Source organism: Pholcus phalangioides, unplaced genomic scaffold (genome assembly GCF_987345545.1).
Source record: "Pholcus phalangioides strain wild (caught in Gottingen) unplaced genomic scaffold, Ppha-v1.0 ptg000012l_1, whole genome shotgun sequence".
Taxonomy (NCBI): Eukaryota; Metazoa; Arthropoda; class Arachnida; order Araneae; family Pholcidae; genus Pholcus; species Pholcus phalangioides.
The window spans coordinates 19,407,252-19,423,408 of NW_028301605.1; positions in this window are offsets into that span (position 1 = coordinate 19,407,252).

Genomic DNA, 16,157 nt, shown 5'->3' on the forward strand with positions numbered 1-16,157 from the left:
ATTTTTCGCGCATAAATTGCATTTTGTATTGTTTTTCCTCTTTTTGCTGTTTGGAATTTGAAATATATGAAGGTACAGAAACGTATATATATAAAAAAAAAATTCACCTCTTTCTGACCTTTTCTTAAAAAAAAAAAAATTGTTTTTCACTTCCCGACGTGTTTTAAAATACGTTGAAAAATTTCCGGTAATCTTTTCGAAGAAATACTAAACAGTTTAAAATATTGATTTATATACGAACACAGAAGAATAAATTTTTCGTTGTATTTTTCGTGTGATATTATGCATGTGATACTGTTATTTATTTTTCCCCTTTTTTTGTTTTTAGCATTGAAAAGATTTTCGCAATCGGGAAAAGGAGAAATCCCTAAGCCCAAGAAATGAATACGATGAATATCAATCCGAGAATAGGTGAAAGAATTTGTGTAGCCTGAGAGGAATCATATGCCAGACATTCATTTATTTTGATATTGCTGCAATATGTAATGTTTCAGGGCGGGAGGCGCGGAAGCTAATGTTAGCGGTTAGATTCGGCGTTGATATGCTTTATAGTATTGCGCGTGGTTCCCAAACTATGGTACGTGACTGTTCGCGTAAAGTAAGCCAGTGTCCTATGAATTTCTAGGCATCAGCCAGCAACGTTGAACAAGCCCCCATGCACTCCTATGGGTGGAAAAAGCCTCTTTCTAGGGAGGTGTACAATACTTTTACGTTTTTCCAGCAGTGTTCAAGCCTTATACGCATTTCAACGGATAAGCAAGCCTCTTCCGCATTTCTAAGGGGAGAGCGGACAAGCTTTCAACTCATTTCAACGGGTATGCAAGCCTCCTGCGCATTTCTGGAAGTGGGTGAACAAGCCTTCTACACATTTTTAAGACAGAGCAGCCTCATACGATACCCATATTCTAATATGAGCATGCCTCCTACAAATTTATAGGGTGTAATAAGCGTTTTATACGCATTTCCAGGGTTCGACAAGCGCCCTCTACGTATTTTTAGAGTTGGGCGAACTCCTTCAACCTATTTCTAGGGATAAGTGAGTGATCTACGCATTTATAGGATTAATCAATCGTCTTACGCATGTCTAGGGTTAAGCAATCGTCTTACGCATTTCTAGGGATAAAGTTACCGTCTCAAGAATTTCAGGGAGGGTGGGGAGGGGGGGGGATTAACAAGCATTTGTAGGATATAGACAAGCCTTCAACGCATTTCTAAGAATAAGCAAGACTTAGACCCTAGACATGTGATCGTCTTACGCATGTCTAGGTTTAAGCGATCGTCTTACGCATTTCTAGGATTAAGCAATCGTCTTACGCATTTCTAGGGTTAAGCTACCATCTCACGAATTTCGGGGGGGGTGTTAACAAGCATTTGTAGGATATAAACAAGCCTTCAACGCATTTCCAAGAATAAGCAAGACTTTTACGCATCTCTAGACATGCTTTTTGAACATTTCTAGAGATAAAAAAGACTCCTAGTATTTTTAGGGATAACAAGACTATTACCCATTTCTGGGGTTAACAAGACTTATGCATCTCTAGAGTTAAACAAGATTTCTACGCATCTGTAGAGATAAACAAGCTTCCTGCGCATTTCTAGCTAAGGAATATACTTCTACGCATTTGTAGGACGGAAATAACCTCACACATATTTCTAGTATAAGCGAGCACCATACGCATTTCTAGAGATAAAAAAAAAAGCCTTCTACGCGTATTTCTAGGGTTGAACGAGCACCTTCTATGGATTTCTAGGATTGAACGAGCCCCGTACATGCATTTCTAGGGATGAATAAGGCCCTTCTACGCATTTCTAGAGACAAAAAAAAAGCTACTTCTTTTCTACAAAAAAAAGAGAAACGACTTCTACGCTTCTTTAGAGGATAAACAAGCCTTTTACGTATTTCTACAAATGCATAAAAGGCTTCTTCAGGAACAAAGCTATGGGAGGTAATGAAGGGAAATGAAATGAATTTATTAGATTAACGTATTAGCTTCATCACATACGTGTTACGCAATGGGAATTAAAATTTTAACATTTTCGAATCGGCATAGTCCATGTGTAAGAGGTGACCATCCTGTCCAATTTCAAATGGGACTATTTGCTACTCTTAATGGAGATTTTCTTTGAACTGAGGATTTATGATACTATTGGCCGATAACAGGCACCAGCTGGCCGGTTTTTTCATCTTACTGAAATGCAGTCAGCTCTCATATGTTGTAACTTTTCTCTGCAAATTGAATTCGATTTTTGTAAGAGAGTTTAGCAATTTTTTTCCATATTTTCGAAAAACAATTTTATTTTTCATACATTTTCCGAATCACAACCAGTGCATTCTTATCATGGGCCTACCCATCCTCAAAGGAACGGGTGGGGGGGGGGGGTGAGTGAGCTCAGAAAGACGAGATCTGGTTGAAATTTTCGAGCGTAAGCATGCAAATTTGATTGGTAGGGCCTCAAAAAAAAAAAAAAAATTAAATGACCTGGAGGCCCCATGAGGCTCTTAATCACAACGAAAACCATGTTTCACAGTCTTTCAAAATTTTCCGTATGGCGTCATACTAGTTGGAGAAAGTACAGGCCACACACACACACACACACAAAAAGCTTTTCAACCATATCGTAACAAAACCTAAAGTTGAAATTTTGTCCCGTATGTTTGAAAAAAAAAATTCAGCAATATTTAAATAAATTCATTGCATCTGCAATAAATCTGTAGGATAGTTCTGAGAATCTGGAGAAAAACGAGACCCAACTTGCCTTCAATCTTATTCTATGAATAAAAGCTTAGGCGTAATCAGATTTCATACAGAAAGCACAAAATTTCATCAGATCATGAGAAACTCTTGATTTCGAAATAAGAAACCCCCATATATTGTAGCACAAACACGTAAATCCAATAAAATTGCCTCATTTCTCAGTAAAGCATTTTTTTTTATCTTCGATTCAACTTTGCCATACGCGGAAATGGAATTTTCTCAACATTTGCAATGATCCAAATTAATGGGCCCATATTGACAGGATAACTGTCACGTCTATTGCCAATTTCTGTCACTTCTTTGGAAATTTATAATACCCTTATTTCTGAAAATATCATTTAGCTGACTGTATAATTAATTTCAATGCTTATGGATTATATATATGCTTAATATATTTCAAATAGTCACTAGGAATTATCGATATATACAGGAATACCATTAAGCCAGTCAAAATGCGGTAAATTTTCACAAAATCGTGAAATTATTTTTTGGATGCAAACTTACAGGGTGATTATCAGTGATTATAATTAAAATTATAATTAATTATAACTAAAAATCCCGTATACAGTCAAATTTTTAAGATATCTTAATGAAAATATGGAAGAAAGGTTTGTGCACTAAAAATAATTCAATTTTTGATCACCAGGTGAATAAGCGGCGCTTTTTTTATTAAATTTTTTTTTCCCGTGGTCCATACAGCGTGTATACCAAGTTTCAATGGAATACGTCCACCAGAAAGGGCGCTATATAGGTCTGAGTAGTTTCAGTATACTCACACTGCTCAGACCTGTGCAGCGCTCGTCATTATACTAACATTACTACTACTTCTACTTAACCATAAACGCACCTCGTACGCATTCCTCTACGGAATTTTTAACGCATTGGTGCATGCCGGAATGTGCGTGTACATATTGTGAACCTAACGTGAAGTGTATACGTTGTACTAAACGTACACTGCACAATACGTACTGTATGAAGTATAGTGTACTGATGCTGGACCATACTTACAGTATGCTGACACTATTCTCAGACTTATAAAACGCCCGTTCTGATGAAAATTGGTATATACGCTATATGGACCATGGGAAAAAGAAAAATTCAATAAAAAAGCGCCACTTATTCACCTAGTGGTCAAAAATTGAATTATTTTTATTTCAGAAACCTCTCCCTCATATAGTCTCATTAAGATATCTTAAAAAATTTGGCTTTATTCGGACGAGTAGTTTTTGAGGAAAAACCAGGCCAGGGGATTACACTCTGTAAAAGTTTGATAAAAGTTCTTTTACAAAAAAACTTGAAAAAAATCAACCAATAAGTGAATGTAACCGACAAGCTCATTGGTTGTTTTTTTTCTTCTCAAGTTTTGTAAAAAGGTCTTCTATATCGTAATCGCAGCATTAGAGGCATTTTTTGAATAACTAAAAAAATTCCTGTAATGTTTTTGTATTTTGACAGTCCCGATTTTTTTTTCTCCCGTGTAAAAATGTCCCGTTTTTTTCAATGATCGGCTGTTCAATGACAGCTTTCTCCGAGGTCTCTTAAATTCGTTACTTTCTTGAGACTAAGGGTATAAATAATTGTGTAGCCCAGAGGGATTCTCAAACTTTCTCCACCCGATGCGTCTCTTACTCAAATTAACGCTTATCCGCGGTTCCCGTTTGTTGGGTAGTAGCTCCATGACACCCGCATAGAGTATAATAATAGTAGTATCTTTATCTTTAGTCTAGTAGTATATATCTTTAGTGTCTATGGACACCCGTGACAAAGTTTGGTGGCTCAAAGTTTGAGCTGTAAAGCCCAACTGTAGGGTAGCTTTTTATTTCCCACAGATTGGTGATTTCTTTGATGAATATGGTATTTTCGGGAACCATTCGGAAGAATTTTTGGCAACATTTGGCAATGTTTCATATATTTTACTTTTTTATTTGATAAAAATTTCGTATTTGTAACAATAAGATATCGTCACGCTTCGTGCATGTCACTTGATAGTACCGAACTACCGAAAGAGTGCGTACTACTTGAAACTGCCAAAGTACCACAAAAAGTGCGTACCACTTGAAATTTCCAAAGCACCACAAAAAGTGCGTACCACTTGAAATTCACAAAGTACCACGGAAAGTGCGTACCACTTGAAATTGAAAAAGTACCGAAATGTGCGTACCACTTGCAATTGCCAAAGCACCACAAAAAGTGCGTACCACTTGAAATTTCCAAAGCACCGCAAAAAGTGCGTACCACCTGGAATTGCCAAAGCGAAACAAAAGTGCATACCACTTGGAATTGCCAAAGCGAAACAAAAGTGCATACCACTGGAATTTCCCAAAGTACCACAAAAAGTGCGTACCTCTTGAAATTGCCAAAGTACCACAAAGAGTGCGTACCACTTGAATGCGCAAAGATGGTTGTGTACCATTAGAAATACGTAAAGACACTTTTGTACTCTCGGAGAAATGAGTGAACCCTTGAGATACGTGAAGACTTGCGTAATCGTACGAATGTGCAAAAAACATGCGCACATTTCAAAATCATGAGGACACTTTCGTATGGTACTTGGAAGAAAAATCGAAGTAGGAAAAAGTTCAAAGAAATTAAGAAACTTACAGTTCATTTTACTTGGAAAATTATTAAAAAAAATTCAAGAAAATTTGTGTAAATGTTCTTAAATTTTAAATATATATATTTTAGAGATTGATTTTTTTCTCGAATTTTTTTAAATCTTGATTTAGAACGGTTTTTTTTTAAAATACGTAAATTTTTAATCTCGAAAGTTTGCGTAATTTTTTTTGAATTTTTGATGGGACAAATACGAAATTTAAAAAGTAAATTTTAAAAGTAAACTATTAATTTTTAAACTACCAAAAAAAATCTTGAAGAAGATAATTAATACTTAATTGTTAAATAAACACTTTATCAGAAATGTGTATTTGATGGAATTATTATCTTCTATTAAAAAATGTTTTGAAATTACTTCTTTAATTCTTTTAAATTAAATCAAATTTATTTAAGTAATCTTTTTTTATTGGGAAAAGGTTAAAATATAGCAATTGGGGGTGGGAGGAAACCATTAAGAATTTAATTGCTTTTATTAGAATCAAATTGTTTCGATTGTTGATAAGAATCAACATCCTGGAGCCTTTGTGGCCAAACGGTGTGACACCACTTAACGGTGCTGCGAGATCAGTCGTGGTGTGCTGTGCTCGGATGGATGTTAATGGATCTGCTTGGCGTGATTTGAAGCCCAGCCCGATCATGTTTCGGTTGCGATTGTTGCCCTTATGAACAATTACTTTCGTCAACAACAATCGCATAAGAAGTTATTTCTTTTTTTAGGCAACAATGACATCCCAAACAATTATTCCCCGCTATAATGGCACCAATGACATCTTAAATAATCATTTCTCCTATAATACACCAATGACACATCTTGGAAACAACCATTTCTCTAGCTAGTCAAAAATGACATCTTGAACAATTGTTTCAGTCTGTATGCAACATTGCTATATTAAACAAACTCCTCTTTTTTTTTCCGGCAGACATCAATGACATCTTCAACAGTTATCTCTCTCTAACTTTAGACACAACAGTGACATCTTGAACAATTATATATGTCTAGGCGTCACTGACATTTCAAACAACTACCTCTCTCTTTCTCTCGGCAACAGTGACATCTTACACAGTTATGCCTTTCTATCTTTAGGCAGCAATAGCATCTTAAACGGTCATCTCTATCTCTCTGAGCAACAATGAAATCTTAAAAAAAAATAATTTTTCCTATAGGCAACAATGACATCTTTAACAATTATTCCTCTCAATAGGCAACAATGCCATCTCGATCAAATATTTCTTTTATTCAGTAGTCAACAACGGAATCTTTATTGTTCTTTAGGCAAACAATGACATATAATTATTTCTCTCCCATTGTCCAAAACCATATCTCTTATTGTTTCTCTCTCAAGGCAACAGTGACATCTTAGAGAATAACAAGAACAGTAATGACCAATTCATTCAGGTTGGGAATTCGTGACCTGTTTTGTTGTTATTTCGGTCTAATTTAAAAAATATACAACCATCATTATACATAATATTTCTTTTCTGCATGTGTGTGTTACACAGCAATGGCTGTGTTGTATTATCAGTGAAAGCAGTCCAGACAGCATTATTGCCACCTTGTCCGTCATTCAATAATGCCCCGCACTATTCCCTATCTACAGTAAATAACATTTCTCCATTGTGTAAATGAAGTGTTTTATTGGTTATCATTTCGTTGGTTATCTAGAGATTTTTCCAGTGCAGACGGTTTTGTCACACTCAGATTCTTGAACTTTACAGAGCAACCTACGGAATACGATAGAAAATTTCTAGTATCTCCCCCGTGGCATCCTGGCCCTAGTCTGATGGTAACTTGGGGTGTCACGGTGCAAAATTTCTAAATCGATGCTGGATAGTAGTTGCAGCATTTGAATTACTACACTTCAGGGGCGGAGATACGGGGGCATTCCACCCCCGTCCCAGCGTCAAAGGCGAAGGCTGACTGATGTAATGTATATGCGTACATATGAATTGACATCATCATCATCATCGTCGTCGTCATCACCATCATCGTCGTCGTCCTCGTCATCATCATCATCATCATCCTCGTCGTCATCACCGCCACCACCACCACCACCATCATCATCATCATGCCCCCCCCCCGACTTTCAGGTGTATCTCGGACGCTGCTACACTTACTCAGAAGCGATAGCTATTAAAAGGACGAGAAAGCATTGGAGAGATGCACTGAACCTCCTTGAAATACGTAGGAGACTTGCGTAATCTTACAAATGCGCGTAAAGTTGGGTTTTCCTAGAAGTAGAATTTCAGTGCCGGGTGCAGCGCGAAAACGCCGATTGGTTAAACCTGAAATTTAAACCAAAAAACAATCAGCGTTTTTTCGCTGCGCGCACCATAGAAAACCTGCTCCTAGGAAAACCCGGCTTAAAGTATGCACCGCTCAAATGCGCAAGAATACTCTTGCACTTTGAAGCAGGGTTGACATTGGCGCGATACGGCAAACGATACAGCGACGACAATATACAACTCGATGACGCGGATTGGTTAAAAACCTGAATTTCAGAGACTGCCAATGGAGGCTCTGTTTGATCATTCCCGTCGCAGTGGAGGCTATATGTGTTTTCTGTGTGTTCATATTGTATATTCCGTAAAAGGGAAGGGCAACAAAACTGCCCAGCACTGTGGACGGAGGCTTTATTTCCTCGTTTCCCGTCACAGTGGACGCGCTGTATATATATTTCGTATGTATTGTGTATTTAGACCATTCTCAAATCTCTCCCACTTCAACATACCAACTTCTTCTTCTAACTTGCCCCACAAGACTTTTCCACACTTTTTTTTTCTGAAATCCCAGGCTGTGGTCTCCGGCCCTTATGTGCCACTAGGAGCACGTGCAATTTTTCTCCCTAGTCATATGGATCAGCTGTCCATTTTAATCAAATGGCTTGTCCGTTGCATCGAGTTGATGGCTGTCTTCATGGGGAGAACGACGAGTGGTTCGATACTTGCGAGCACGGCGCAAGGGTACAGCCACCATTATAAATCCTTGCTAACTTTTCCAACATAACTCTGCCTCTTTTGAGGTAACGGAAGTAAGGTGCTTTGCTTCAGTCCGGGGTTGTGAGCGGTTCTATCTATATACTGAATATAGCTACGTCTGAGTAGTGTCAGTTTATTAATAACCACCCTGTACTAAAACTCACTAGGAGCCTTCCAAACTCCATGTCATAGGCGGAGATTGACTTGGAAGTCTGGGGGGGGGGGGGCAACGTCATTATTGCCGAGGGGGGCACGATGATGATGATGTCAATTCATATATACATATATACATTAGATCAGTCGAATCCACCTTTAACACTGGGGGAGGGGGCAATGCCTCCCCGTATCTCCGCCCATGCTCCATGTAGATTATGTGGGAAAGGAGGGCATCGGGTTAATGAAGTAGATTTGAAGGGGGATCGAAAACATTTCAACCGACACTCCATAATTTCTGTGCAGAAAAGAAAGTGGTCGAATCGAAAACCCTGATTTTGTCCCTGAAATTTTGCAAATGTCTCGATAGGGAAGAGCATAAGAATTCATTGATGGGAAGGGAGTATGCCTGGTCAATATGAAGGACCCGTTCTGGTGAAAATTAATCCGAAATATTTGTATTGGTCAATCAGTTCTATTTCGTTACCCAGAGAAAACCATCTAAAAGTGTCGGGGAGTTTGAAACCCATTCTAAAAATTTCCTGACGTTTTTGCAAAAATGTCCCGGTTTTTCACGTATTTTCAACGAAGCCAACTTGACTTTTATTCCTCAAAAATCAACTATTAAAATTATTTTCCCAACTCAGAAATTACGTTACAACGATTATGAGGAAGAATATTTATTTCACATAATATTTGTCGTGCTTTCTTTTTCAGTTCACTGCAATTTGAAGTGTTGCTTAATTTTCCTCGATTAGCGACTTTTCTGTGATTTCGCCATGAGTGGACGACCTTGCTTACTTTTGGCACCATTTTTTAACGATTATCGGCAATGTCCCGTATTTTCCCGCATTTCGAAGCCCAATTTCACGTACTTTTTCTCGAGCAAATATGTTCAGCCTATCTATGAACAAACGTCTCAAGTTTGTTGATCAGGCTCTGAGTCCATCCCCGGAGTCCGCCAGCATCACAATATCATCGGCAAAAACCAGGACATTCACCGTTTCGTTGAAAATTGAGACACCAGAATCTTCCCAGTGAAAGGTCTGGTCAACAGGAAAAATCGTTGACAGAGGTATTAAAAAAACAGAGGGCTGAGGCCCACATCCCTGTTGAAAATATAAATTGAAAATAAATTCGTGTAAAACTGTTTAGGTCCGAGTTATGTAATTCCATCCATAGATGGCAGCACTTATGGTCAAATGATGGGGAAAATTCGGGAAAAATTATTGAAATTTTCTTAAAAATCGTACGAATTGGTCAAACATTCATTCGGACAGTATGACAGGCCAATTTGTTTGTCATCCGAACTTTCAGAATACGAGGGAGTACATAATCTCATCATTGAACGACACATAATAATGATAATGTTTCCCCGAAATTCCAGATTTCAGTTTGGAAACGGAGTTTTAGTGTAGATCCAGGTTAATTAGGTACTTAACAGGGATTAACACTAACGTGTGCGTGTGTGTGTACTTTGAAGTGCATCATTAGCAACATCATGGCATCTCTTCTGAGCACCAGCAGTTGAAAGGAATGAGGTGATTGCGCTTCGTGTTTCAGTGCTCAGTGATTAGTTTCATTAATTATAAATGCTCGTAAATCACTACGGGGAGGGGGGGGGAACTATAAGGCCAAGTGAAAAATGGCAAATTAACAGTCTAAATTTTTCAATTTTTTTCTTTTTTTTCCCAGAGATTATTAATACAATGAGATAAAAGCACAAATAAGGTGGTTTTTTGAAAAATTTAGTCAAAAATCTCAATACTTTTTCAGAAAATACTTATGGCACTGCCAAAACCTGAAATCAGCCAGTTCACGAATTGGCCGATTTCATTGCGAATTGACTTGGCCATGGTCCAAAAGTCGTCGGTAAATTTGAGGGTAGGTTCGCGAAGTGGCTGGAGATTCTTGGCCAAAGTTCGGAAAGAAAAGGCATGATTCCGGGTCATCGCCAAGTCGGAGCGATGCAGCTACTATATATAGCCATGTATCACACGTTGGCGATAAAACAAAAATGGATTTAGCGCCTACCAGACCGTCTTACATCAGCACATCGAACTGCATCGTCCATGGATCTCCACCCTTTTCACCGGCCAAACACCCGAATCATTTCTGCAAACCGGTCTTTAAAAAAAAACTCTTGGTCAATTCGCAAATTGGCCGCAGTTCGGGCTTTGGCAGCAACAAATACAGTCGAATCCCGTTGTAACCAACGCTAATGAAATTTCGTTATAAAATAATTCCAGGTTATCTAGCATTGTTCCTGTGTAAACTTATTTGGGGGATTAGAAAAGTGTTCGTTAAAACAATATTTTCGTTATAACGGTATTCGTTGAAACGGGATTTCACTGTATATATATTTTTCGATTATCATTGTCATGCAAAATTGCGTCACCTATTTATTTGCTTATCCTTACTGCTATACATCATTTGTAGGAGCTTCTTGAATGATTTCGACGTGTTTGTTTTCCGTGAAGCTCGATTCGTGAAGATGAGACGAAGCAAAAATTGCCATCTTCTATAAAGCAGGGTAAGTTCATCGCTTTAAAAAAGTGTAGATGAATTTCTTGAGAAATTGGATAGAATATTAATATTTAATTGATTAACTTTTAGTGAACTGCAATCTCATCACATTGTATGTGTTTACAAGGGGAGGTCAGGGCAGCCTTTAATTTTGAACACACGGTATGCGCCCCTCCTAATCCTCTATTGTGGATATTTCTACCTGTACTCTAAAAACATCTAAATCGTTCGTAATTTTCTTTGACGAAATGTTTTTCGTTCACATCTCGAATATTATTGCTAATCTGTTGAAAAAGACGGCCTAATAGTTAGGCTGGCCATATTTACTCGAGTAAAATACGGGATATTGAGCTTGGAAATACGGGATATTGCCAATTGCCGAAAATGATGCTAAAAGTTGTCAACCCGTGCTAAAATCCGAGAAAAGTCGCCAATCGCGGGAAATAAAGTGCCACTACAAATTGCAGCGAATGAAAAAAAAATTACACAAACATGTGAGATGAATATTTGTAATTGTGATTATAGTAATGTAATTTCTGAGTTTTGAATAATTGTAATTTTTCAATCGTTGGTTTGAAGAATAAAGTGAAAAAAAAAGTTAAGTAGGCTTCGTTCAAAATACGGGAAAAACCGTGACATTTTTGCAAAAAACGTCGGGACAGTCCCGAGGAATTACGGAACGTATGGTTACCTTAGCCTAAACTGTACTTTCATACTCGGAATAACATTCACTGTTCTTCAAGAAATTATTAACCAGTGACTTAGACATATTATTGTTCTATCCAACGAGCACTTAATCGACATTCTCAGCAACGCAGGTCAGTGAGTGAGCAATACAGCAAAAGAGTGACATAGAGAACGAGAGACTAGGTCTCTGTGAGTGATCGAATGAGTTTCCCCAGAGAGCGTGTAAGACTGGCAGTGGATCAGTAAAGTGACGTAGAGAGTGAAGGACAAGGTCTCAGGGTGCACCTCAAAACTATTGTCTTACAGCAGTGATTCCCAACGTGGGCGTTAACGTCCTCTGGGAGCGATGGAATGTTCCGGACGGGGCGGTAGAAGCTACGGGTATAACATAGGATTCTATGAGTTAGATTGCGTTGGGGGGCGATGGGATAAAAAAATTTCCGAAGGGTCGATGAGACAAAAAAAGGGTGGAAAACTATGTCCTAGAGAGACACCAGGTAGGTGAATGACCAAAAGACTGACCTACAAAGTGTGTGAGCATTGAAGTGAACGAAAGAGTGACCTAGAGAGTGTACAAGGAAGTGAGTGACTTATACAATGTATCCGCTGACTTTCAGCTCAGTAAACTTCATTTACAAATGATAACATAGCTTGCAGAACTGGATCAAGACTAGAATACAATATGCATCCATAAAAAAAAAACAAAATTATTGGTGATAAGTCGCCAAATTCAAGAGCAAACAAGAGGACGCATCGGGAGCTAATTTCAATTAAAATACAGAAAAAAAATCTCTTGAACGAATATATAGAAATTTAATAAAAGTCATTGTAAAAGGGAATTGTTGATGATTATGAACAGATCGGACGGAAAAAAATATTGCCAAATGAATTCCGTCTGCTCCAAGTCCCTTTCAAAAAACAATTTAAATAGAAATTTCTGATTCACATAAATTTTCTGATCGAATTACGAGGAAGCAAAATAGAGATTCAATATTTTTTCCCCGTTTTTCTTCTCCTTTGAATTAAATTTACATCTGAATGAAATTGAGAGAGAGTTTGTTTCCGTTATTTTGATGTTACCGAGATTTCGTATGTATATATATAAGCATGTTCAATGAATTTATTCGAAAAAAATAGAATATCATTAAAGTTATCGACCAATAGACGTAAAGTTATCATTAAAGTTATCCTAAAAATTTGCATAAAGAGTTAGAAATTCAATTGGCCGTTCAGAGAGGTGGTTTTTTTTGAAAAGGTATGGCCTTTCTCTAGGAGGTTTTTTTTATTGAGATGATATACACAAGTCAATGTACAGCAGACACAGAAAAATTTAGATAACTTCTATTTTTTTCCCCAGTAATACGCGGATTATTATATCGAAAAAAACCCCCATCAAATTTTCATTAATTAAATTTTAAATAACTAATCACATTTTTTTTAATGTGGATTACATAAACTGAAGAGCCAAAAAAACTGGTACAGGCATGCGTATGCAAATAAAGAGATATGGAACCAATCAGAGTACGGCGCTGCCGTCGGCAACGCTTATATAACACAACTAGTGTCTGGCATAGTTGTTAGATCGGTTACTGCTGCTACAATGGCAGGTTATCGAGATTCAAGTGAGTTTGAACGTGGTGTTATAGTCGGCGCACGGGAGATGGGACATAGCATCTCCGAGGTAGCGATGAAATTTGGATTTTCACGTAAGACCATTTCACGAGTGTACCGTGAATATCGGGAATCCGGTAAAAAATTAAATCTATGACATCGCTGCGGCCGGAAAAAGATCATGCAAGAACGGGACCAACGACGACTGACGAGAATCATTAAACGTGACAGACGTGCAACCCTTCCGCAAATTGCTGCAGATTTCAATGCTGGGCCATCAACAAGTGTCAGCGTGCGAACCATTCAACGAAACATCATCGATATGGGCTTTCGGAGCCGAAGGCCCACTCGTGTACCCTTGATGACTACACGACACAAAGCTTTACGCCTCGCCTGGGCTCGACAACACCGACATTGGACTGTTGAGGACTGGAAACACGTTGCCTGGTCTGACGAGTCTCGGTTCCAATTGCTTCGAGCTGATGGACGTGTACGGGTATGGAGACAACCTCATGAATCCATGGACCCTACATGTCAACAGGGGACTGTTCAAGCTGGTGGAGGCTCTGCGATGGTATGGGGCGTGTGCAGTTGGCGTGATATGGGACCCCTGATACGTCTAGATATGACTCTGACAGGTACGTAAGCATCCTGTCTGATCACCTGCACCCATTCATGTCCATTGTGCATTCCGACGGACTTGGGCAATTTTAGCAGGACAATGCGACACCCCACACGTCCAGAATTGCTACAATGTGGCTCCAGGAACACTCTTCTGACTTAAGACACGAACATTATTGAACATATCTGGGATGCCTTGCAACGTGTTGTTCAGAAGAGATCTTCACCCCCCTCTTACTCCTACGGATTTATGGACAGCCCTGCAGGATTCATGGTGTCAATTACCTCCAGCACTACTTCAGACATTAGTTGAGTCCATGCCACGTCGTGTTGCGGCACTTCTGCGGGCTCGCGGGGGACCTACACGATATTAGGCAGGTGTACCAGTTTTTTTGGCTCTTCAGTGTATAAACAGCTGTGCATTATCTACAGCGTTCACCATGTGCGGTTGGAATAAAAAATGAATTTTTTATTAAATTTTTCTCAGAAATGAATATTTCATAATTAGCAGGCAGCGTATAGATGCGAGGATGTACAAGGATCGAATTTTTCCTCTCTAGCTTCACAGACCATTCACGTGTAGCAGCATCCTTCCCCCAGTCCATTCACTCGTATAGCACAGCATCACTCCACTGACCATCACGCGTAGCAGCATCACTCTGCAGATAGATAGATAGATAGATAGAACCGTTCACAACCCCGGACCTTAAAGCACCTTACTTCCGTTACCTCAAAAGAGGCAGAGTTGTGTCGGAAAAGTTAGCAAAGATTTATAGTGGTGGCTCCCCTTGCCCCGTGCTCGCAAGTTTCTAATTACTCGCGTCGTTCTCCCCATGAAGACAGTCATCAACTCAATGCAACATACAAGCCATTTGACAAAAATGGGTGACTGAATCCAATGACTAGGGAGAAAAATTGCACGTGCGCCCAGTGTCTCATAAGGGCCGGAGACCGCAGCCTGGGAATTCAAAAGAAGTGTGGAAAAGACTTGTGGGCAAGAAAGAAGCTGCATGTTGAAGTGGGAGAGCTTTGAGAATGGTAAAAAAACACAATGTATACAAATTACATATATACAGCGCCTCGACTGTGACGGGAAACGAAGAAACAAAGCCTCCGTCCACAGTGCTGAGCAGTTTTGTTTGCCTTTCCTATTACAGAATATGCAATACACACACACACAGAATACACACAGAGCCTGCACTGCGACGGGAATAATCAAACAGAGCCTCCGTTGACAGTGCTGGGCATTCACATTTGAATTACATGCATATATTATTTACTTTACAAAAATTTCCCTTTTTTATACTATTGGGAATGCACAAAAACATTACTCTATGAAGGTAGTATTGGGTACAAATATCACCATGAGCTCATACAAATATTCAAGGTTACAAAACTACTATCATACTATAAAAGTGCGGCGGGAACAATCAAACACAGCCCCCCCCCCGTTCACAGTGCTGGGTGGCAGCGATCACATTTGAATTACCCCCACATATTTACATAATATATTTATATAATATACGCTATTTACATAATATAACTTTCCTTTTTATAATAATTGATGATACACATAAACATTACCATGTACGTCACATATATTCTAAACAAATGCCATAATGAGCTCATACTAATATTCAAGGTTTCAAACCACCACCATACTATTAAAAAGTGTATATACTAAGCATTCATAAATTATACAGTGTGTATTACTGAAATCACTCTGCAGACTATTTCCGTGCAACATCCCTCCATTCATGTGAAACATCGCTCTATAGACCATTGAGGAGCAGAATCCCTCCGTGAAGCATCTCCCCTCCACAGACCGTTAAAGTGAAGCAGCACTCGATGAATAATAACGTGAATCCAGACCATTTACGTGCATTATTCTGTTAACCATTCGCGCGAAGGAAGCCTCGCTACACAGAACATCCACGTGCAGCCATCACTCTAAAGACCGTTGACGTGAAGCATCATTTCCACAGACGACTAAAACGTGGAGTGCCCAAAGACGCTCCACGTGCAGCTTCAATCCACAGACCATTCGAAGGAGGCACCATTCTCCTCACACTCACGTCGTTACTCGCGTGAAGCATCGTTCCACAGACCGTTCCAGTAAGCTTTCCACGTTCTGAAATATCGACAGAACTCGTTCTACAATTACGACTTCGGATTGCAGCTGGTGGTAGAAATTTCCAGAATATTGTAAGACTA